Source organism: Bactrocera oleae, chromosome 5 (genome assembly GCF_042242935.1).
Source record: "Bactrocera oleae isolate idBacOlea1 chromosome 5, idBacOlea1, whole genome shotgun sequence".
Taxonomy (NCBI): Eukaryota; Metazoa; Arthropoda; class Insecta; order Diptera; family Tephritidae; genus Bactrocera; species Bactrocera oleae.
In genome coordinates this window covers 24,976,431-25,000,958 of record NC_091539.1, presented here as the reverse complement: position 1 = coordinate 25,000,958, position 24,528 = coordinate 24,976,431, and the positions used below count along the sequence as shown (strand labels likewise).

The 24,528-nt window shown below is 34.6% G+C and overlaps 1 long non-coding RNA gene and 2 pseudogenes across 1 annotated transcript; all 3 read right to left on the bottom strand.

Moving 5' to 3' along the window:
• Window positions 1-601: 601 nt before the first annotated feature.
• Window positions 602-1,352, bottom strand: LOC138857345 (uncharacterized; annotated as a pseudogene).
• Window positions 1,353-5,231: 3,879 nt separating this feature from the next.
• On the bottom strand, window positions 5,232-6,575 carry LOC138857344 (uncharacterized; annotated as a pseudogene).
• Window positions 6,576-19,960: 13,385 nt separating this feature from the next.
• LOC118680096 (uncharacterized) lies at window positions 19,961-22,197 on the bottom strand. The gene is made up of 4 exons (XR_004975604.2): window positions 22,085-22,197; window positions 21,861-21,955; window positions 21,696-21,768; window positions 19,961-20,043 (listed from the first exon to the last, which is right to left on the bottom strand). It is a non-coding gene; the product is annotated as an uncharacterized lncRNA (long non-coding RNA).
• Window positions 22,198-24,528: the final 2,331 nt, after the last annotated feature.

The window sequence follows — 24,528 nt, the reverse complement described above, 5'->3', positions numbered from 1 at the left end:
TGGATTCTGATTGATAGGTGCAACAGCTGATCCAAGATACATTTGCACTTCAACTTTCAAATGAGTGTTCGCATCCTTTATAAAACTGTTTATATAAAAAACTATTTAGCTTTTAGCTAGAGCATTTAAAATGCAGTAGTTTCCTTCTTACGCAGTAACCTACGCCAGAATTGAATTTGATCTAAGTTTGTCAAATCTTTTATTCATATTCTTTTGCAGTTCACTTTTTAGCTCCCTTAAAATGGCATCTTGGGGTGAAGTTTTTGACAGAGCTTCACTTTAACAACTTACTAGAGGTATAATCTAGCTAACGGTAATATACAATAGGTATCCGCGGAAATCTCCGTAGTCACAATTTCAAAGGACTTTAATAGCATAATCACTTTCTTGAGTTTGTCCATCTCGGAGGCAATAACCATAGAAGGTGCTTCTGGGGAGTGTGCAGACTTCACTTAAGATAGGGGCTAACTCGACAAATCTCTCTAACATATAAAAACATGAATTTCTTCGAGTTTTTAAGTTAATAATCATTTTCTTTGCAGTACTTGTAGAAGCATGTATTTGTTTCTTTCGCTTTTCATCACTGGTAGTAACACTTCTTTTAACAAACATAACAATGTCGCAAATACTGCCTTTGTTTGTGGATACGTTTTATTTGATGAAAAGCCGAGAAAATTTTTTTTTTTTGTTTAATTAGCTGCCATATGTCATATGTTAGACAGTAACTTTCACGAATGTATTATTTGAAAATACAAGGCAACGCTTCATATATTTCATCCCCGCATAGTTTTATTGTGTCTCTGCTAGGAACTTTAAAAAGCGGAACCAATTCTTTCATGAGCTGCGGAAATCAACTTCGTCCTATCATGGAAATGGTAGAATAATAAATTTGATCATTGCTTCAGTAATTTGCATTGACCTAGTGCCGTCTTGAGAAGAAATACTTTTGACTTACCCAAAAGTCTTTCACATTTGGTTGATCAGCGCTGTCTTGGACAACTGAGATTTCGATTTATTTTTTAATATTGACAATACTACTTTACAGTCTATTTATTTGCACTCTCAGATAGCTCACTAAAACGCTACGATGTCGTCCCAGCTGTTGGTAGTATGTTAGTTTTTTCAGAAATTCTATGCTTCGGTTGCGTGTGCGGTATAGCTTCGGAGGAGAACTTTGCACTATCATCTGATGAAATTTCCAGTAATACCTTTTAATGTATATTCTAAACGTGACAGCGAAGGTTCGGCGTGTTATCTGATGTTTTTAAATTTTTGTTGCAGAGTTTGCATGTGGCGGAAGCATCTGAATTTATAATAAAGAAGCTCTTGCCTTTTGATTTTGAAGGCGGCATTTTGAAAACCTGAAAAATTATGTATGTATAAATCTAATGCAATTATTAATATTTATTTTATGTTCACTATACCTGCAATAAATTTGTGCCTGATAGCAGATGAATTCGAAAAGGATCATAAAATTAACCGCTCACAAACAGCTTTTGAAATTTAATTCTCACAACAGCCGGTTCTACGTTACCGGAATTGACCCGGATTTTACCCGGCCAAGGGCTGTTATTTTGGCGATCTAACCCTGTTTGGATTGGTAAGTGTTAGTTTAAGTTTGTCGTCATTAGAGTACCGCCTAGCAGCAGGGTTGCTTCGTATCCTCCTGACCCGTGCTGGAATCGAGTCCAACCCGGGCCCCGAGGAATTCCACTGCTGCGTTTGCGCTAAAAGGCTCCATCCAAACTCCACCTCGGTTAGGTGCAATACATGCAATGGATGGAGCCATCTTAAGACCTGTTCAGGCCTTAAGACACATAGGGAGTGGATCACGAGTTACGTGGAACCATGCTGTCAACGCAATACTGCGACATCTGCCTCAACGGCTGTGCAACCTGCACCATGTTCGCGCACTACGCCGCCACTCCAGTCGAGTGGCCAAGAAAGGACCTCTACGGCCCTAAGGAGCTTAAGGCAGCATTACTCCCAGTCTGGCCAACCCCTCCAACCTTCCAGAATCTCCTTGTTCTTCTCACAGTCTGTTCCGTGTGTCAGATCGTAATACGCTGGAACGTCACATCAGTCAAGTGCAATTCCTGCACTGGCTGGTGTCACTTTCTGTCGTGTTCCGGCCTGCGCACCACACGTGAGTGGAGTGCGTCGTATATTGCCCCGTGCTGTAGGAGTCTGTCCCCGCAATGCCATATAGTGGCGTTACCGAACAACACCACAGTGCGACAACCGAACATGCGGATATTACAGCTGCAACAACCACCACCTACACGTACCTCCCTCAACCCCAGGATCACAACCGGATATCCGCGATAAACGCGAATTCTACAATTTAACTGCAACGGACTCCAGAGTAAGATCGAGGTGATAGTTGCATATAATATATGAGCCGGGAACGCGTATTTATTGCTGCGGTCCAAGAAACCAAGTTAAACAGCCGTTCAGATCTTCTAAGTTGTGCAGGTTTCAACATTTTGCGTAATGATCGCGAGCGAAATAATGATGGATGTCAGTGTATAGCTGTCCGGTTAGGCGATGTCGAGCTCGAGATATATAATATATACATCCCCCAGTTACATGTTGCCCAACAGGATATCACCCGAACATAGGTGCGCTACCTCGTGGTGAAAACCGTTTGGTGCTAGGCGACTTTAACGCGCACCACGATGTCAAACGATCGTAGGAGGATGGTGCTGGTGGAACAGATTGACGACTCGACAATCTGCATACGAATGACGAAGCCCCATCAGAATTATGGGCCCCTGTAATAGCTCGCCTCGTATTACCATCGCTAGCGGTGGTCTGATAAATAGCATAACCTGGCGACCTATGCTAACTCTCGCATCAGACCATCTGCCCATAATTATCTCCAGCGAGAAACCTCCCGACTTTATTTCTGTGAACAACCGCACCTTTATTAACTTTAACAAAGCTAACTGGGTCGGCTTCACAGAATTTACTGAGACCTTCAACGCACTACCCATTCCTATGGACGTTATCGTTGGCGAGCGTCAATTCCGCAAAGTGTTCGCTGCTGCTACTGCTCGCTTCGTACTGGCTGGAAGAATCGCGGAACTCCGCCTAATTTTCCAGCCGAAGCAGCTGTATTAGCAAACGAACGCGACACCTTACGCCATGCCGATCCCTGTGATCCCCGAATAAGGGATCTCAATTTGGAGATTCGGCGAATGGTAAATCAACTTAAGCGGACACAATGGATAGAGCACCTGAAGTCCTGCAACCTCTCCACCGGTATGAGTAAACTTTGGACTACTGTCAAGGCCTTGTCTAATCCGAGGAGATATGACGACCGGTTTGAAATTTAATTCGATGGCCATGCCTCCTCTGACCCGAAGAAGTGTGCGAGCTATTTTAGCCGACAGTTTACACTGCACCTTTTGACCGACAAGGCCAAACGATGTTTTACCCGACGGCTGCGCAAAATGCCAAAAGACTGCGCACCACTTATTTTCACCGATGGGGAGGTTCAGAGTGTCATCAAAAAGGCCAAAACGTCTAAGTCCATTGGCCCTGACGGAATAAGCATGCTGATGCTAAAAAATCTAGGCTCGACGGGAGTAAGCTACCTCACCAAGGTCCTCAACTTGTCGATGGCCACTCTTCAAATACCCGATGTGTGGAAAGTCGGCAGTGTGGTCCCACTACTGAAACCTGGGAAACCCGCTAATAAAGGGGAGTCCTATCGTCCGATAACTCTCCTTTCCGCAGTAGTGAAGACACTTGAGGCCTTGATACTCCCAACATTCACTCACCACCTGAGTCTACCAGACCATTAGCATGGCTTCCGAAAAGTGCACAGCACCACCACAGCACTTAGCGTTATAAGCGCCCAGATAGTTCATGGCCTAAACCAGAAGCCACCCTGCGAGACGATCCTCGTAGCGTTGGACTTGTCAAAAGCTTTTGACACAGTCAATAACACAACGCTACTTGAGGACCTAGAACAATCAACGCTCCCTCCAGGGCTGAAACGGTGGACTATGAACTACCTGAGCGAACGGCATTCATCCATACTGTTTCGAGGTCAAAACTCCAAACTTAGAAGAATTAAACAGGGGGTTCCGCATGGTTGTGTCCTCTCCCCACTACTGCTTCATTTCTACATCTCGAAACTCCTCCTACCACCAGCGGGAATTTCCGTGACCTCGTACGCTATTGACTGTCGGGCAATGGAATCAAAGGCATGTGCTCGAAAGTAAACAGCCATCTCTTGGACTTTTCTCGCTTCTTCTCTGCAAGGATTCAGCGACCATTTTCACAAACTGGACGAAGGAGGACAGACTGGATCAGAACAGTCGATGGCACAATGGATGATTGGTTGGCAACATTCAAGACATTCGGCCGGCCGGTCCTAAACTATGCATCACCAATATGGCTGGATGTAGTGCAACGCAGACGAAGAAGCTCCAGACTTGCAAAACACTGTACTCCGGACTATCACGGGAGGCCTCTTGATGTCCCCAATAAAACACCTGCACAGTTAGGCCCTTAAGCTTCCGGTTAAGAAACATAATGTGCTCCTCTCCAAGCAGTTTCTGCTGGGGTTTTTTCGTAGAAATCACCCCTGCAGTCGTCTGATTGAAGCGGAGCCGATTCCTAAGAACATCAAGACGTCCTTCCTTGATTACGTCGACGACATCAAACACTACGCCGACCGGACTTCGGACGCAACAAGCTTTAGACAAGCACTGGCCGCCTTTCCCAGTAGAGCCATCAACACCTTCATCGACTCCCTCTCAGTGAGTGGTGTACTAGGAGTTAAACCACCACTCATAGCAGACGTAGAGCTCGAGTTGACTCGCGAAACCAGAGTGACCCTCACGCAACTTCGTTCTGGAAATGGTAGCATGTTAAACTCCTACTTACACCTACCTACCTACTTACAGAATAGACCCCGATATTCCAAACATATGTCCTCCGTGTAATGAGTCTCCGCATGATACTAACCACCTCTTTGTATGCCCAACAAACCCAAGTCATCTAACACCCTTTTCCCTAATATCCGACCCCGTCAAAAGAGCTTGTCTCTTGGGCCTCCCGTTAGATGACCTCGACGACAACCAAACTATAACTTATCATCCAAGCGGAGACTAGATAACTATTACAACAACAACAGCTTTTAAAATTAATGGCAATAAATTAAAATTTTACACAAAATGTATTTTCGATTTCTCTGCAAAACTTATTTCCCACTAATTTATAAATGAGTTCTCAGTATTTTCAAGCGCATATTTCACCAACGAATTCTCCGCATTTTACAACAAAACGCATCACAGTGTGATAAAGCGTTTGGAAGAAGTGGGTTTCGGGTTAATTCGAGAAAAAGTGTAAGGAAGTGATCCCTAGCTGCAATCTAACTTTCATTAATTTCATCATATTCCTCATTCAAAAAGTTGTCCAAAACTCAACACGCTTTGAGGACAGCTTTCGCGTTGACCATGTGGTTATTCGAGAATTTGCAAACACGCCTACATCTTCCCTTTAAATGACCGAAAAGTCTTGACGACTCTTCGGTATTTCGAGAGCGCATAGTTAAACTTTTTTTTATTCAAAGGTTGTTTTTTACAAAAAGGATGCGGATTCATCCAATGTTCATCAAGTTTGAATGTAAAGGCGCCCAACAAAACGACTGGAACATTAATGAACGATATTTCGTTGTCATGTCTTTAAATAAGCTAAATTGTACCAACTGGTATTTTAAAGATGAATTCTCAAATATTGAAAAATCTTTTCAACGGCCTGGACTACCAACGTTGATGTATATAAAGCGACATCTATAATATTAAAGGAATACGTTAGGGACTTGAACGAGATTAATGAAAAAACGAACCTTGCATTTACATAACCCAGAAGAACTGTAGAATACAAGCCTTTATAATTTTTTATTCAATTTATTCAACTATATAATGCTATTATTATAGCAACTGCTGCTTGGCGAACTTCTATGTGACATCCATCTAAAACTTAAAAATAAAAAACTACACTGTAAAGAGTTGACCTTTTTACCAATATCTCCTAACACTTGAAGAAATTCCAATGAATCAAAACAATTTAAAACTCCCGCAATTGAGTTTCGTTCATTGGGAATTTATTCAAATAGCTTTTGCCAATTCCAAACATATTTCCAATTGTTTGGTATTCTGCAGAAGAGCCAAGAGCATATAAAGCAATTGCAACGAGTTTTCTTATTTAATTGCATTCCGGTAGTTAGTGTTTTTCCTCTCTAAGCTTTACAACATAGTACACAGTTTATTGAAAGATTGACGCTAAAAGCCACTAAAGCTATAATAACAAAATTCACTGGGAATATATGTTTTTAGCATCTCTATCGACGGTGGGCAAATGGGTGAAATCGGGGGACAACCCCGCCCACTCCCCATATAACGGTACTGTAAAAAACTACTAAGAGCGCGATAAACCAAGCACTAAACACGCCAGAGACATTCAATTTTATCTCTGGGATGGTATGAGATTACTTTATACGAACCACGTTCAAAATTAGACAGGGAGTTGGCACCGCTCCCTTTTAGGTGAAAACCCATATCGTATTTCCCGTATAACACCATTTTAAATTCCATCTCATTTTTTCACTTTCCAGAATGTAAATCAAGCAACAACGACTATATCGGCGTAAAACTTTGCGTGAATAATATACATATAATAGACACAACGAATATTCCTCAATGAAAAATCGTTGCGCATACCTATTTAGATTTATGTTTTCAATTTCTATGATATGATAAATTTATAATAATGAAAAGCCTTCTGAATTAAAAATCTGTATTATCGGTAAAAACCCCAGAATTCATAATAAAATAAACATTTAATAGGCAATTTTTCCAACTTTTGTATGTGCGTTGCGTGAGCAATTGCTTATTGAACAAAGGGTAACAATAAAACGGTGGCTAAGCGGCCGCGTTTCCACTTTTGTGGTGGCTGAGGTCGTAAGCGGGAGGGGGTTAAGCTCAATTCGAATACGAGCATTTACGTTCGGATCCTGAAACTCATGAAACTTAAATTTAATTTTTATTTTATTGTTTGACATTTTAGCTAATCTCAATTCTGTTACTTAAATAGCATATTTTTCTTCCTGAGAAAATTAAAACATTTCAGGAAAATATGTTCATAAGTTTAGGTTTATTGAATATTCCCTTATTATGCCTATTTACACAAAAGTGATAATCACACATACGTTCTTAAATACACGTACGCTGATGCTTGCTTCTTCTTTCCCCGCACAAGCAATGACTTTTGTCCCACTTTTTGCTTTTTGCGAGAAGCAAGCTGAACGATCGCAGGCAAGGAGGGGTCAGGGGCGCACTGCCACATAATTATTTCAGATATATCTTTATACTTCGAATTTATTTTAAAAACGATTATAAGTATGAATTTATGTGTATTTATATTTTTACGTATATTATTATTATAGTGCGAAAATAAGTAATTTATGCATCAGCATTTTTCAATACAAATTAAGCAACATATTTATATGGTGGCAAGCCAACGAAATAACGGCGAGTTCGCGCGGACATTGTGTTGTTGAAAAAAACCAAATGGCGACTTTGTCGACAAACATACATACATATATGCTGTCTCGTTTGTCCTTTTTGCAGTGGTTTGCTATTGAAAGTTGACTTAGGCTCTTTTGAAATATTGCGATTACCGATTGGGCTGCATTTTCATAGCGTCGTATTTAGATAAAATGGGCTAAATCGACAAACTATGAAACAATGATAATAAGTAAACATATAAAAGTACTATATGCAGTGTGCATAGAATATATAGAAGTAGTTAAAGATTTCTTATGAATGGCAATTTTATATAAATTTTTTAATTTAATGCCATATATAGTGCATAATATGCAAAAATATAAATATTATTTAAACTCGCTAATAGGTCATGTTGCCAATTCTCCTTTCTGAAGGGAACATCAGACAAATTCTTCAATTTCTGATTTTTAGCAAATGTTGTGAGGAAGCAGCTTGTGGGCAACATACAAATGCGAGGGGGATGGTAGGATTTTCAGTGGTGGCTGTCAAATTGTAAAATTGAATTTTTCTCGTTTTACTCAATTTCATTCATTTTATAAACTTAATTTCGCATATGCGTAAGAATTCTATATGAAAACCAAATTTGGTTTACCAGGCGCACAGAAAAAATAGCGCGGCGCAGAGTTATGAACGAGCGCACTTTGCTTTGAAGCAGACGCACCTTCCTTATGAATGAATTTGTTGTCGTTGTAATATGAAATACTTAGAAAATAAGCGGCGAGTTCGCTTGAATATTATTGGCCGATGATGGTGCGTCTACGTTTTTTTGTCACTTGCGCGAATGTTTGATTTTTTACGAAAGACATATTGAGGGACATACATATGCGACATGCGAATGAAGGAAGGCAATTTCAAGAATATTCACATATAGACATATGAACATTGAAGCAAGTAAACAACAATAGCTGTTTGAGTTCACAGATTAGACAAAATTGCTCGAATATCGTCAGTGGGGCTGCTTGTATAGCACACCTGATTAATTCAACGTGAAATTTTGCCTAAGTTCAAATCCTATCAGATATTTTTTTATATATTTTTTTATTTTTATAACCCTTTTTTATTAAATGATATTTTAATTCTAATTTCATTATTATTTCCCTCATTATTTACATTTTCTTTTCATAAGTCAATTATTCTCCATTTTACTACTTTAATTTTTGTTTATGCGCATATCAAAGAACAACTCTGCATATGTATGTATGTACATTTTGCTTATAGAGTGGTGTAGTTCGTTGCGTAAATTGACAGGATGGTGAAATATTATTTTCGAACTTGTGCGTTTTCGATGTTCCCTCATCGTAATTAACATTTTAGAACAGCTAACATTTGCTCCTTCTCTATAAATTTACATTCTCTGGTATAACACTCTCGTAAATTTTATTTTTGGTAACTGACACTCCGTCAATTTCTCATTGGTGCGACTAACAATACCTTGAGCGCTTAAGACGTACAGATACAATCTTCTTCTTTTTATAACGAACAGGAACCTCAACGGTGCAACAAATAGAATAAGTTATCGTAATAATTTTTTTATATTTTATTAAGTATGTTTGTGTACTTGCATATAGTCATCAGGCCAATATTTTTCTCCAGATTCGAGCGAAAGTTTGTGATTCAAACCAAGTGAATGCCATCCTTTTGAACGTTTAAACGTATCTGGAAATGTTCACAATTTCTTTGGTTATCACTTTTGTCGAAAGTAAAAAGATAAAAAAAGAAAACAATCAAAAGGTTTTGTAATACACAGGCATAAAAAACTGCAATCAAAAATTAACTTTAGCAGCGCTAAAAGAAAAACTTTAACAAATAAATTAAACACTAAAATAAAAAAGTTATATTTGTGCAACCAGCACATCGGAATTTCTAGTACTTACCCTTTATTTGTGTCGCTTTCACGTTTTCAAAAAATGTGTGTGATAAATATTACTATTCCTATCTGCGTTGAGTTGGAGTGAAAAAATGTCGTATGGTGTAAACAAATTTTTCGTTGAGCTGTGCCAAATGGAAAGTAAAATTTTGACATTTGAAATAAAAACAAACGCATTGCTTTGTTTTAATTTTTGCTTTGGTAATTAATTGAGAATTTTAGGCAACATATTAGCCCACTACTAGCAGAGAATGTTAATGAATAGAGAAGGAGCAAATGTTAAATGAAACTGTTTGAGTACTAATTTGTAATTCCACATGAGGGAACATCGAAAAATATAAATTCGAAAAAGAAAAATACACCACACAATATGCGAAATACTATAAATAGACACAACGAATATTCCTCAATGGAAAATTGTTGCGCATACCTATTTAGATTTATGTTTTCAATTTCTATAATATGACAAATTTATAATTATGAAAAGCCTTCTGAATTAAAAATCTGTATTATCGGTAAAACTCCCAGAATTCATAATAAAATAAACATTTAATAGGCAATTTTTCCAACTTATGTATGTATGTGCGTTGCGTGAGTAAGTGCTTATTGAGCAAAGGATAACAATAAAACGGTGGCTAAGCGGCCGTGTTTTCACTTTTGAGGTGGCTGAGGTCGTAAGTGGGAAGGGGTTAAGCTCATTCCGAATACGAGCCTATACGTTCGAATCCTAAAATTGAAATTTTATTTATTTTTTTATTTTATTAATTGGAATGTAAGCATATCTCAATTCAATTACTTTAATAGCATATTTTACTTCCTGAGATAATTAAAATATTTCAGGAAAATATGTTCATATGTTTAGGTTTATTGCATATTCCCTTATTATGCGTATTTACACAAATGTGATAATCACACATACATTCTTAAATACACGTACGCTGATGCTTGCTTCTTCTTGCCCCGCAAAAACAAAGACTTTTGTCTACACTTTTTGTTTTTTGCGAGTAGAACGATCGCAGGCAAGGAGGGATTGGGGCGCACCACCACATAATTATTTCAGATATATATTTTATTTATCGAATTCAGTTTGAAAACGATTATAGGTATGAATTTATTTGTATTTATATTTTTACGTATCTATTAATTATATTACGTCAATAAGTCATAATGCATTAGTATTTTTCAATACAAATTAAGCAACATATTAATATATTATGAGCCCTCACTTGACACGCCTCTGTGCATGGTGGCAAGCCAACGAAATAACGGCAAGTTCGCGCGGACATTGTGTTGTTGAAAAAAACCAAATGACGACTTTGTGGACAAACATACATATATACATATGAGCTCGCATACATATTGACGCCGAATTTTGCGCATTTGGCGGAGTTGACAAAATTTGTTTGAATCGACAATTTTACGACAATTTCGGTCGACTATGTTGTCTCGTTTGTCCTTTTTGCAGTGGATTGCTATTGAAAGTTGACTTAGGCTTTTGACTTAGACTTTTGAAATATTGCGATTACCGATTTGGCTGCATTTTCATAGCGTCGTATTTATTGTAGATAAAATGGGCTAAATCGACAGAATATATAGAAGTAGTTAATGATTTCATATGAATGGCAATTTTATATAAATTTTATAATTTAATGCCATATATAGTGCATAATATGAAAAAAATTAAAATAATATTTCAAATCGCTAAGAGGTCATGTTGCCAATTCTCCTTTCTGAAGCGAACATCAGACAAATTCTTCAATTTCTGATTTTTAGCAAATGTTGTGAGGAAGCAGCTTGTGGGCAACATACAAATGCGAGGGGGATGGTAGCATTTTCAGTGATACAAATTGTAAAATTGAAATTTTGCTGATTCTTCAATTTTACTGAAGACCTTCAAATTCAATTTCATTCATTTTTATTTTCGCGCATTTGCGGTAGGAATTCTATATGAAAACCAAATGTGGTTTACCAGGCGCACAGAAAAAATAGCGCGGCGCAGAGTTATGAACGAACGCACTTTGCTTTGAAGCAGACGCACGTTCCTTATGAATGAATTTGTTGCCGTTGTAGTATGAAATACTTAGAAAATAAGCCGCGAGTTCCCTTGAATATTATTGGTCGATGATGGTGCGTCTACGTTTTTTTGTCACTTGCGCGAATGTTTGATTTTTTGCGAAAGCCATATTGAGGTACATACATATGTACATATGTGTACATATATGCAAATATATTTGGACATGCGAATGAAGGAAGGCAATTTCAAGAATATTCACATATAGACATATGAACATTGAAGCAAGTAAACAACAATAGCTGTTTGAGTTCACAGATTAGACATAAGAGTTTGAATATTGTCTGTGGTGATGCTTGTATAGCACACTTGTTTATTGCAACATGAAATATTTTGCGTAAGTTCAAATCCTATCATATTTTATATAGTCCTTTTTTATTTTTATAACCCTTTTTTATGAAATGATATTTGAATTCTATTTTAATATAATTTCCCTTATTATTTATATTTTATTGTCGGAAGTCAATTACTTTCGTTTCTATTATTTCAATTTTTGTTTATGCGCATATCAAAGAACATCTGTGCATATGTATGTGTATACATTTTGCTTATAGAGTGGTGTAGTTCGTTGCGTACCCTGATAGGTGTGGAGACATTTTATTTTCGAACTTGCGCGTTTTCGATGTTCCTTCATCGTAATTAACATTTTAGTACAGCTAACATTTGCTCCTTCTCTATTCATTAACATTCTCTGCTACTAGTATATTTGCATTTGATATGCATACATATTTATGTCTTTATGTTAATAATTGAACAAATACTTGAAGAAATAGTTTATATTTACTTAACACTAAACCTACCAGCATTGCATGTATAACTATTCCTACCATGAGCGGTCAAATGACGGATTTTGAAATTACTTATATCTCTTAATATAAAATGAAGAAAATAATTATTTCATAATTAAAAATATAGTTTCTTTTATTTAAAAATAAATCATCTACATTTTATTCCTTATATACAACACTTTTTACAAATTATAGGCTTCTCAATCGCACATTTGCCGTATACGTACTTTTTACATTTTAGACAGAATTTGTTTGTCTTATTTTTTTTGCAATATCTTATCTGACATGTTTTCCGATCACTTGTTTGTGCACTAATGTTTCTGGCTGCTTTTGCTGGCTCTTCTTCCTTGCCTGGCTGTTGCTCTTTTTGATATTCGCTTATAAGTTCTTCTCCCAATTGAAATAAAAAGTTTTGCCTTGATATTAGACTTCCCGTTGTTTCTTTATATAATATCCATGCATTTATCCCGGCTAAGTCTAGGATATTGAAAAATACTTGTAGTGGCCATCTCCGAGATTTAGATTTTACAGAGTATTTTCTGGCCATTTGGTCTGTAACATCTACACCGAATTTGGTGTTATTATATAATCTTATTGTCTCGGGTATACAGGCATCATTTTTTTCAATTTTCATCGAATTATGCATTGAGCTAAGAATCAATACCTTTTTATTTTGTTTAGCCTTATAAACTGTCAGAGTACAATTATTTGTCCGATATAATTTTGTTGAGAAACGTGTCATATTGTCTTTTTTCTGTTTTGCCAATTTTGGTAACTCTCTTTTATTTGCTCGAATTGTTCCAACAACCGTAGATTTTTTTCTAAAAAGTTTAGTCGCTATCGAAATGCTTGTAAAAAAATTGTCCATGGTTATATTTCTTCCCCGACCTGTATACGGTTCTACTAATTTCAGAGCGACAAACTCCCCAAGGGGAACTGAAGGATCTCTGCTTTCATCTTTTCCCAAATAAGGAAAGCCGTTTATTATATATTTGCTATTTACATCGGACGCTAGCCAGAATTTGATGCCAAATTTGTCGGGTTTATTTGGCATGTACTGGGTAAATCTGCATCTTGACTTTGTTGGAAACAATTGTTCATCTATAGTAATATATGCTCCTGGTTTATAACAGTTTTGGCTATTCTTTACGAATTTGTTCCAAACTTTAGAAATCAAAGCGAATTTATCGGTTTGTAAGCGATGACTTCTTTGATTTCTTTGATCAAACCGAATAAACCTCATAATTTCCGTAAATGCATTTCTGCTCATAGTATTTGAGAAAAATGCTGGTCCCCATTTTTTGTTCCATAGGAGTGAAATATCTAAATTTCTTGCCTCATATGCACCTCGTGCATACAATAATCCGATAAATGCATATAATTTTGCAGTAGATAGATTCCATTTAGTTCCCAACACTCGAAATGCCTCGGCTTCCGTGCAGTTTCTTATATGTTCGATTGTATTATGATCAACAATAAGAGAAAATGCTGTAAAAAATTTATCTTTCATAATAGTTCGTTTAGAATGCCCGGTTGGGCCTGATGTTTCTCTAAAAATATTATGCATCTCTGTTCTTCCAGGATTAGACCCTTCTTTTATTTCTTGCCATTCAGTTCCGTCTATAGCAGTTTCGGTTAGCTCTTCTTCATTCTCACTTTCGGAACTAATTACAAATATCCTTCTCTTTTGTCTTCTACGTATGTTCAAAATGTTTTCTTGGTCACTATCGGTGTCAGAGTCGTTGCCAAATTTAGAGTTAATGGAACTTATGATGTTAACAGTATCTATTTTTTAATTTCAGATTTGAGTTTTCGAGAGTATTCTATTACAAAAACATATAAATCGTTCAGTCGGTCTGGTGCTTAGAAAATTTTAAAGAAAATTTGAAAACGGTCATTTGACCGCTCGTGGTAGGTTTAGTGTTAAGAATTACATCTTAAGTATATCATTTTTTCTTGTATCTTACTGCAAAATGTAAAAATTAATGAGAGATTTTTTGAAATATTATAACTTACATGTTGGTATGCAATGGTTACTCTTAATTCGTTTTTTCGTGAACGCATATCTGTATGTTGTCCTGAGCTGGGTAAGCTTCTGATATTCGGTTTCACCACGAAATATGTCAAAATTTCACTTTCTTCTGTCAGAATTTACATTTTTCTACCGTTGGCACACTGCCAATGCTAACCATATGTCAAATACATCAAAAATTTCGATTTCTACTTTTTTCTACAAATGCATGTTTTGGAAAACTGAGATTTTATGTTTTAAGACTTAAATAATTGTTGCCTTTATTTATCAAGTTTATTTACCAATTCAATAATTAAATATGATGGTTGATATTTACATATGCTTATAAGTATCATTAAACTATTTATACTAACCATACTTATGTATGTATCTATTCACTATTTTCCATGTTTTGAATACATATTACTTGAAAAAATTACAGTTTACGTAACAAAACATAAAATATTAGCATTTCATATTTGCTAGATTCATACCACCGCAGCTATGTTGCCTCTTCAAAATTGTGCATGTGAAAGCAGCTCTGTCAAACCAGAGAATGTTAATAAATAGAGAAGGTGCCAATGTTAGATGTGCTAAAATGTAAACTATTAAAAGGGAACATCGAAAATGCGAGAATTTGAAAGTCCAATTACACCACGTCAAAAAGGGACCCTCCCCTCATGATAATCGAACTCAACAAACTACGCTACTCTAACAAGGTACCAAGCAAATTTCCACCACCTTATAAAGGAACTGCTAATAGATGTATGCATGCGCAGATGTTCTATGGCATGTGTATTAAGGAAAAATAGAATAACAAAAACAAATAAAAGAAATTGAAGAACATTTATATAATTAGGGAAAAATAAAATTAAAATAAATTTAGTAAAAAAAGTTTATAAAATTATAAAAGAAATAATATTACATCTGATGGGATTTAAACTCAGACAAATTATTTCATGTAAATTTGCCATAAGGAACTGTACTATACAAGCAGCATACTTGTTTCAAATAATCAATTTGTATGTGAATATTCTCGAAATTGTCTTCCCTTCATTCGCATGTCTATATATGTATATTTGCATATATGTACACATACGTATGTATGTCCCTCAATATGCAATTTGCAAAAAAAATCAAACAATCGGACAAACGACAAAAAAAATTACAGACGCTATGAAATTGCAGCCCAGTCGGTAGTCGTAGTATTTCGAAAGAGCATAAGTCAATTTTCAATAGCAAAGCACTGCAAAAAAGACAAATCCGACATCATAGCCGACCGACATGGTCCTAAAATTTTCGATTTAAACAAATTTTGGCAACTCCGCGACGATGTGCAAAATGTCGGCAAAGTTGTCTTTTGGTTTTTTGCTCCGCCCCGTCTCCGCGCCGTTACTTCCATCGCGTGCCATCATGGTCAGAGGCGTTTCAACGGAGGATATATATTGTATTATCATATTGATTAATTTCTATTGAGAAATACTGATATTTTAGGGCTTATTTACATAATATTATTATATAATATGTACGAAAATATATATATACTCATAAATTCATACTTATTTAAACGTTTTAAAATAAACTCGATTAATAAAAATATATGTGAAGTAATTATGTGGTAGTACTCCCCCGGACTCCTCCTTGCGTGCGATCGTTCAACTTGCTTTGTTCTAGCTGCTCTCGTAAAAAGCAAAAAAGTAATTGTTTGTGCGGGGCAAGAAGAAGCAAGCATCAACGTACGTGTATTTACGAATGGATGTGTGATTTTCACATTTGTGGAAATACGCATAAATAAGGGAATATTCAATAAACCCAAACATATGAACATATTTTCATGAATTATTCTAATTATTTAATTGAGTAAAATATGCTATTAAAGAAACTGAATTGCGATCAGCTGAAAATGTCAAATAATAAAATAAAAATTAAGATTTATGATTTACAGGATTCGATCGTAAGCATTTGCAGTCGGAATGGCTTAACTCCTTCACGCTTGCGACTTGAGCCACCGCAAAAGTAAAATCGCGGCCGCTTAGCCACTGTTTTATTGTTATCCTTTGCCTATTAGATATTGTTCATGCAACGCACAAAAATGTGTTGAAGAATTTATTTATAAGTTACATATTTTGTTGTAAATTCTGCGGCTTTAATCAATAATCCTCTTATATGATTATTTTAAATTACAAAAATAATAATTTTTTTGTAATATGCAAATGTAAATCAGCATTTACATAATTTATTTAAGAACATTCTTTGTGTCTATTTAAAGCCTTTTCTCCATTTCGATCATTGCGTGGTGTATTTCAGAAGATTCGAAGTTGTATTTTTCGATGTTCCCTCTTGTGAAAAGCTCAATTTAGTACTTCTTAACATATGCGCCTACTCTATTTATTAACATTCTCTGGTGAAACCACCAAAATAACAGATCATTGGTGGTAATGTAGGCATGAAATGTATTTAGACATTAATTGCTAAACATTAGCAATGTGCAGTCTCCATTAGCAATGTTGCTAGCAATACAGATGTTTAGCAATATTTAATTGCGGTTCAGATGCCCCTTTACGCTGCTTTTAAAGCAATGCGATTACTGATTGGGTCGAAATCTATGAAATTGTACTTTAGAAAGTGCTTCTCAGATCTGATGCTCACGTTTTTCAGTATATTAGATCAGTACATTGTATAAGCCTACAAGTAGCCAAAGAATCAGCTGTTTTCCTATGTGTGTAAAACAGCCGTGATCACCTGATCGAATCTGATTTTTTTTTGACACAGAGATGTAAATGAAAGGCTTGTTTGTGAACAATGGAGAATATTAATGAAAACTTTCAAGAATATTTTCGAAACAAAAGATTATTATATATTTGTTGCTTTTCCTCACAACCTCTGCGCTTGCAATATAGGTGCGTTACCGATCATTTTTGGGTGTTCGGTTCCCTAGGAGATCTATATTCACCCATATAATATATACAGTTCCAAAACAATCTACTTTTCATAACAATTGTATCTCGAAAAGATATATACATAAAATCAGGTACATGAATCAAGTTCATGAATATTAATTATTTGAATTGAACAAAAAATAAATATAAAAAATGAGGTACAATTCAGGAACAATAACAATAATCAAAACAATCTACTAAGTAATAAATAATATTCACAAAATATTCTAAATCACCGTTACACAATAATATATTTGATAAAATTGGAAACATTTAATAATATTTCAATACAAAAAATGATAATTTAAATAATACTATGTAAATTTAATCTTTAGGAATTAAAACAACCCAAAAATATTTGAATATGGAATAAAAACATTCTTAAAGTTATAAATTTTAAAACAAACACGACAACACACTAGAGCAGATTTCTGTCATTTGGACGTTTTAGTACTAGAATAGTGGTTGGCAACCCGTACAAAGTGTGACTTTAGTAGTAGAATATTGGTTGGCAGCCCGTACCAAGTGTGATTTTAGTAGTAGAATTTTCGAGGCAACCCGTACCAAGTGGGAAATTTTTGAGTGTGCATTAGTGAAAATCTTAGGATTATTTACTTGTAGATTTATACAATGGATCAGTATTCACGCTATGCAAAATACTGACTTATTATGAATGGCAATAGAAAAAAATGGTTGAAGAAACTATTTTTTCTTTAATGTTATATCCAAATTTAGCAATAAAGTGAAGATATTGCACATGTTGATATTTATTTAAATGTTCGAATATGTCGAAAATACGTAAACCTAAAATATTTAAAACTTTTTATTTATTTTGCTTAAAATCATAATTGGAATTCACTCTACATATATTTTTATTTCATATTATTTAATTATTAATATATGTAAAAATCCATACATTACTCGAAAATCTATGAAATTATGTGTTCGAGTTACGTAATAATTGCAGCGGTACAGCAATTGTGTATTTGCAGATACTCAGCTGATGTGCAGAAAAAGTTAAGTGTTGCCGATTATTTGCATAAAATGTGCAGAGAGCTACAGTAAAACGTGATGCTGTTGCAAGTGTTGCAAGAAATTTACGCAGAACATGATACTTTAACAAATTTGCAACACTGTATCTGTAATGCTATTTGTATAGTACTGTTCTATATTGAAACATCAAATATTTTGCCAAGTTCAAATTCTATCATAGATATATTTTTATTCTTATTTTAATTTTTATAAATCTTGTTAATTAAATGATATTTTAATTTAATATTCTATTATGGGAATAACATCTCAATAATGAGGAAAAAAAATAACCTCATTATTGAGATGTTATTACCATAAGTCGATTTCCTTTATTTCTTTTCGTTATTCCAATTTTCTTTAATAATTTCTGTTCTTTATAAAGCGGGGAACATGTTCCTTTAGGACGTGGTGGAATTTCTTTTTCGAAGGGACAACCTTTATAGGAATTTACATTTTAGAACAGCTATCATTTGCGCCTTCTCTTTTCTTTAACATTCTTTACTACAATCTTTAGCTGCATATATGGAGCGTATGTACATAGCATACACGTACAACAACCTTTTACTTTGACATCATTTACGCATTAAATTCAGTTCACCATCAGAACCATTTATGATGAAGGTTATCCGGTATAATTTCATCCCATTTTGTACAACTCTTCCTTGGACTATTATTTAAGTGATTTACAAAAAAACTATAATTGTTCTCTACGAATCAAATATTAACGTTTCATTACTTGGCGTAAAAATTTATTAGGCATACGGTAACAGTTGAATTGAAATTCAAATGAATTCGTCTAATGTATTTCTGCTACCTTTTCATTTTTTGTATCGCTTTCACAATTCACACATAATTTTTTGGTTATCACATCCTTATCTAAACGAGCTTATAATTATTTTATGCGTGATGTAAACGAGCGTAACTAAATGAATTTTTCTTTGGTCATGGTAAACATTTTTAATTAGTGTTGGGTTTTAGGAAAACTAAAGGATCATTAACCTTAATAAGATAACAGATTAGATTAGTATAATCGAACCTCAGACATGTTCGGTTGGTTGTTGACAAAAATCGGTAATATCTGACTGTTCATATACCAATACAACGGTAAAGCTATGGTAAAATCTATAATAGACAGTCAATATCGGTTACCCAATGACCTAAAATTTGAAATAAATTGTAGTACCGGGAAAAACGATGAAGAAAGGTGCAAGAGCCTTAAAACGGCACTGAGAAAAATGCATGCAAAAATAAAAGCCCTGTATAAAACGAGAGGAATCTAGAGGATTTTAAAATGCAGGTTTTGAGCAGCTGTATAATCAAGAACAAAAGAAAACTAAAAAACCATATGAAGGTTATCCACCTGGAAAGACTCGCAGAGTTTGGCGAAAATTTCAAATACGAATAGCAGAAAAAAGTAAGAGAGACCAGTATATCAGCATACCTATATATAATATATACCTATGTACATACTTGTATTACAGCCTGTAATTTTAATGTTCGCTATCAGGAATTTTCTTAAACCATTACTTAAAGAAGTTATACTACAACGCTACATATAAATAATTCATGTTATTTAATTATTAATATATGTAAATATTCATACATTACTTAATGGCAATAAACACAATGATTAGAACCTCTCCAGCTCAAACGACGTCAGTGGCACACACCGCACTCGAGTGGATTTTGCGTAATAATGAGAGATAAAAGAGTTTTTAAGCGTTCAGATTATGCACTGAGATTTTGAATTAGCTATTAGAAAGGAAATGAAAATTAAAATAAAAAGCGGTTAATTGATTTGTTTAGTTAAAAATTAGTTTTAGATTATTTTAAGAGCAAAGTCTAAACTGTCTAGATAAGTAAGTTGGGACCTTAAAATTAACTTCAGACAAGTGAAAAAAAATGAAACTGTTTCATTAAGAAGTTTTATTAATAATATTATGTCAAGCATTCCTTTACAGCTAGTGAGGGTAAGTATATTTTAAGTTATAACGTAGAATCTCACAGAAAATGCTTTGTAAGAAACTCCAATTTTTTTAGAACGAGCTCTTATTTAATGAAATGGTTTTGGTAACTTGGAATTCGTATCACTGAACCATATTCCAATATATGCCTCACCAAAGTTTTCAGACCATCCCTTCACAACATTGGGAGTACTTTTAACTTTTAAAACAATTATATTAACAAGAAGATTAAAATTAAAATTAGAGTCCACGGTAAAAACAATAACCCTCGATTCAACAAGGTTAAATATTTATTCTAGACTATAGTCTTTTACTTAACAGTAAGAAGGGTGCACAGTTTTACGGGAAAAGGACATCCTTTTACAACACTTAATGTTCAGTAGCATATTATTCCTATCACATTAAGTAACTATATTATTTAGCTGGTTTGTCACAGACACCTTTCATCAAATGAAAAGAATGATTAAAAAAGTTGTATATTGCTAGCATACCTATAATAACATTTTGAATACTTTATTACAGAAGATATATCTTTAATTAATATCAAGCACAGAAAGAACGAATCTCAGATACCATTCGTAGTGTTCTATTTCTGAAATAAGAAGATAGATACTCTTTCAAGAAAACTTGGTTTAAAACCAAGAACATCAAGTTTTTGCACGAGAATTGCGTAATTTACTCTATTGAACGAATTACTTAAGTCTCTGTATACTCGTATAACATAAGTACCCTTATTTTGCCGAATAATAATAAATAATTCATAAATCCAAACAAATTTATTAGTGTAGATTTGCTTTACAAAATCCATGGTGAGAAAATGAAGGTATTGAAGTAATCACAAATGTTATTTGATTTGTGATAACTGCTTTAAGAAGTGAAGGTAAGTGCATAAGTACGTATTTATATGCACACACAGATTAATTTTAAAAACGTACTACCGAAAAGTATCGATACAGTTTAACTGCAGTAATAATAATATTTTGCCATTGATACTTAAAAATCGTTCCTCTTTAAACACTTTTTGAATATTTATTTTCACACAATTTTGTTGCGAAATATTTTTTAAGAATTAATATTGTCTATCTTTTTACTTAAACGCAGCGTTATTATAGATTGACAGCTTTTGAAAAAACTTTTAAGATCCCTAAAAAATGTCAATATTAATTAACTTGAAAAACTGAATCAACACAAATTTAGTAATTTCCCGACGAATGTACAAATTAATTCAATTCTACTAAACATTACTATTCTATATATTAAAGTTTTTTTTTTCATTTCTTAACGTTTCATTCTACTACCTATTACAGTAAATGGGCCTTTTTGGTTATTGTCTTCGTTATCGGTTAAAGAAAACTGTTTGATTGGTTATTTGTTTCATCCAGGGATGGGTTTAGCCTAATGCTGCGATTAGCGCAATGTCAAGTAAAATTCGTCACTAACCGTAACTTGGATATTCACCAAAATTGGATTTTTCCCGTTGAAACGTGTCAGCTTACAACGCAGGTTGGCCAGCCTTGATATTTAAATCAGTTATTAAAAATATGGTATATTTGAAATATTCTTAAACTAAATAACTCAAAATCATTGTCGAAAACTATTATTTACATTCGTTTGATACGGACGTTAAGAACGAAAGGGCGGCACGTCGATCACTAATTCCATCATAAAGCGGCAACTTGACATAAAGTTCTCACCTCTCTCTGAAATTGGTACAAAAAAAAATTATAAATAATAAATACTAACAACTTTATAAATTATATAATTATATTAATTTGTATATAATCTTTACAATATTAAACATAAGTTTTTATAGAGGTTCGTATACATACATATATTCAAATTACATTTCATTTGTCCTTATACTTGCACTATTTAATTTCTGTCATATATGTTTTTAATACAATAATGTCTTATTCAATAACAAATAGCACATATAATTTTAATTTTCTTAATTAGGGTATTTATATACTTTATTTATAATTTTCTTTAAAACTACTGTCAAAATTGCTATACTATTCGAATGCCATTATGTTTGAAAACAAATGAAGAGCTATTGCACTCTGAAAACTTTAGTTCGAAATAGAGATACAAATACTGTCATGATAGCTGTGTACTGTGTTATAAGTAATTGTATTAACATGGGAAGAATCCATGTTTGAAAATACCCAATCAATTTCTGTACCTGCAGGTGTAGTTGAATTTTCTGCACCATGCATGGAACTTAAGTTTTTTTCTTGGAGAATTTTTCTTATTGTTGTCCCTGTGGACTTTAGACAAATGTTAAAATCTCTAACAATTTAGTACAACGTTTTAATTGCTTAACTCAGATGTAAGGATTTCCTGAAGTTCTACAATTAAATGTCTGACAGAAAAAGCTGAATTTCTGTATAAAACTAGAATATTAATATTGAAACATTTAAACAAAACCGCTTTGAAAACTTTGCGGCCTGAATAAGATGTCCTTATTGACTTTGGTTTATAGAGCTAGCAATACTAGGCTTTGCATATATTATATTATAATGCCTCGTTTATTTCTGTTGGTTGTTTCCGTATTATCCATCCTCAGCTTGTTAATTGGAGTAAATCGTGGTATATCAAAATTTTCACAGGGATAACACCAAGTTTCTGTCACAGCTTTAGTTGTGTGCAATATAACAATATAAAAATATATAAAATTTCCTATAACGAATAGACCTTCTGCAGTAGGATCTCGACTGCAAGCAACATATATGGAAGCTCTAGATATTCTGTGTCGGGTATGAACTACAACTTTATTGTATGAGACACCCTGACTTTTATGATTACTTATATACGACTCCTGACAATAAAAGGACTGCAAATTTAATCCTGCAAAGGTAGAAGAAGAGGGAATAAAGATTGTTGTGTGCTTAACTATTAACCTTAGCCTGTGCGATTCTCTCGCATGTAAGTAAGTGCTCTTAAGGTTGGCTTTGTAGACAATAATAATAACAACAGACTTTTCCGGGTGTGCTTGAATCGTTTCCTCTGTGCAAAGCGGTGTTAACTTATTTCCTAACCTTTTATTGTTTTTTTTCAAACACTTTTTCGTCAACTTCAAAAACTCTAATTTGCCTGTTCGGGTTAGATCTTTCAATGTTATCATGTTGGGCTTTTGCGATGTTATTTGTTATGGTCCGCCTGAGTTCGCTAGATGCTGCGTGAATCACATCAATCGGGGTCTTGCTTGTGACCGAGTGTATGGATCAATTGTGGGCTATTGTTGCCTTCAAAATTAACTCGGATGTGTAATCAGACATTTTTTCTACTTTAATAGCTCTAGCTATGTCCGCATAAGTGCCATGGAACCGTTCCACTTGTCCATTTGAAGAGCTGTGAAGAGGTGGTGCATTCACAATGTCTATGTCATATTCGTTTTTTAACAGCGATTGTTTAAATGAGTTTAAACTCCCTCCTCCAAGTACACCATATACTCGGTAAAAACTGGCACACCCTAATAAACACACTCCACCTGTGAACACTCAAGGAATTTCACCCCACACGACGACATCACCACACTCAACCTCTGAGAACAACATGCACAAAGACACCTAACAAAAAGAACGGGATCATCGCTAAATCTACATACGCTTATTGGACTGCTGTCACAGCGCTCCTACACATTCGAATATACACGTCAGTCAACACGGTTCCTGCTTGCTGCCTGGCTAGATGAGTTACGTCTCCCCCCTCCATACACGCCACTGCGCGCCAACACACCACATCAACACGATCCACAACAGACATCACACGACTCAGACCATGCCCGTGTTTTTTCCACAAGATTACAAGCCGTATCCGTTCTTATTTTTTAATTAAATAAGTGCAAAAGTGCAAAAGGTAAGTGCGTAAACGAAACAATTATTTATTGGTCCTTCGACCATAGTGAGCGGCACTATAGAGTGAAAAAGAAAAAAAAAATATATATAATATATAAAATCGAAAAATAAAATAAAAGTATAGATAATATATAACTTAAGTGAAAGTGAAGTGGCTAAACGTTGAAATACACACGAAAAAAAAAAGACATAAGTGCTGTGAAGTGACTAAACGTTTATATACACACGAAAAAAAAAAAAGAAACAAAAACATATAAGTGCTGTGCAGTGCAGTGGAACAACACATACACATATACAAAAAAAAACGAGAGTAACAAAAAAAAAAATATATATATATATATATACAAAAGATAGAAGTGAGTGAAGTGCAGTGACACAAACACACATATATACATAACGAAAAAAAAAAATAAAAA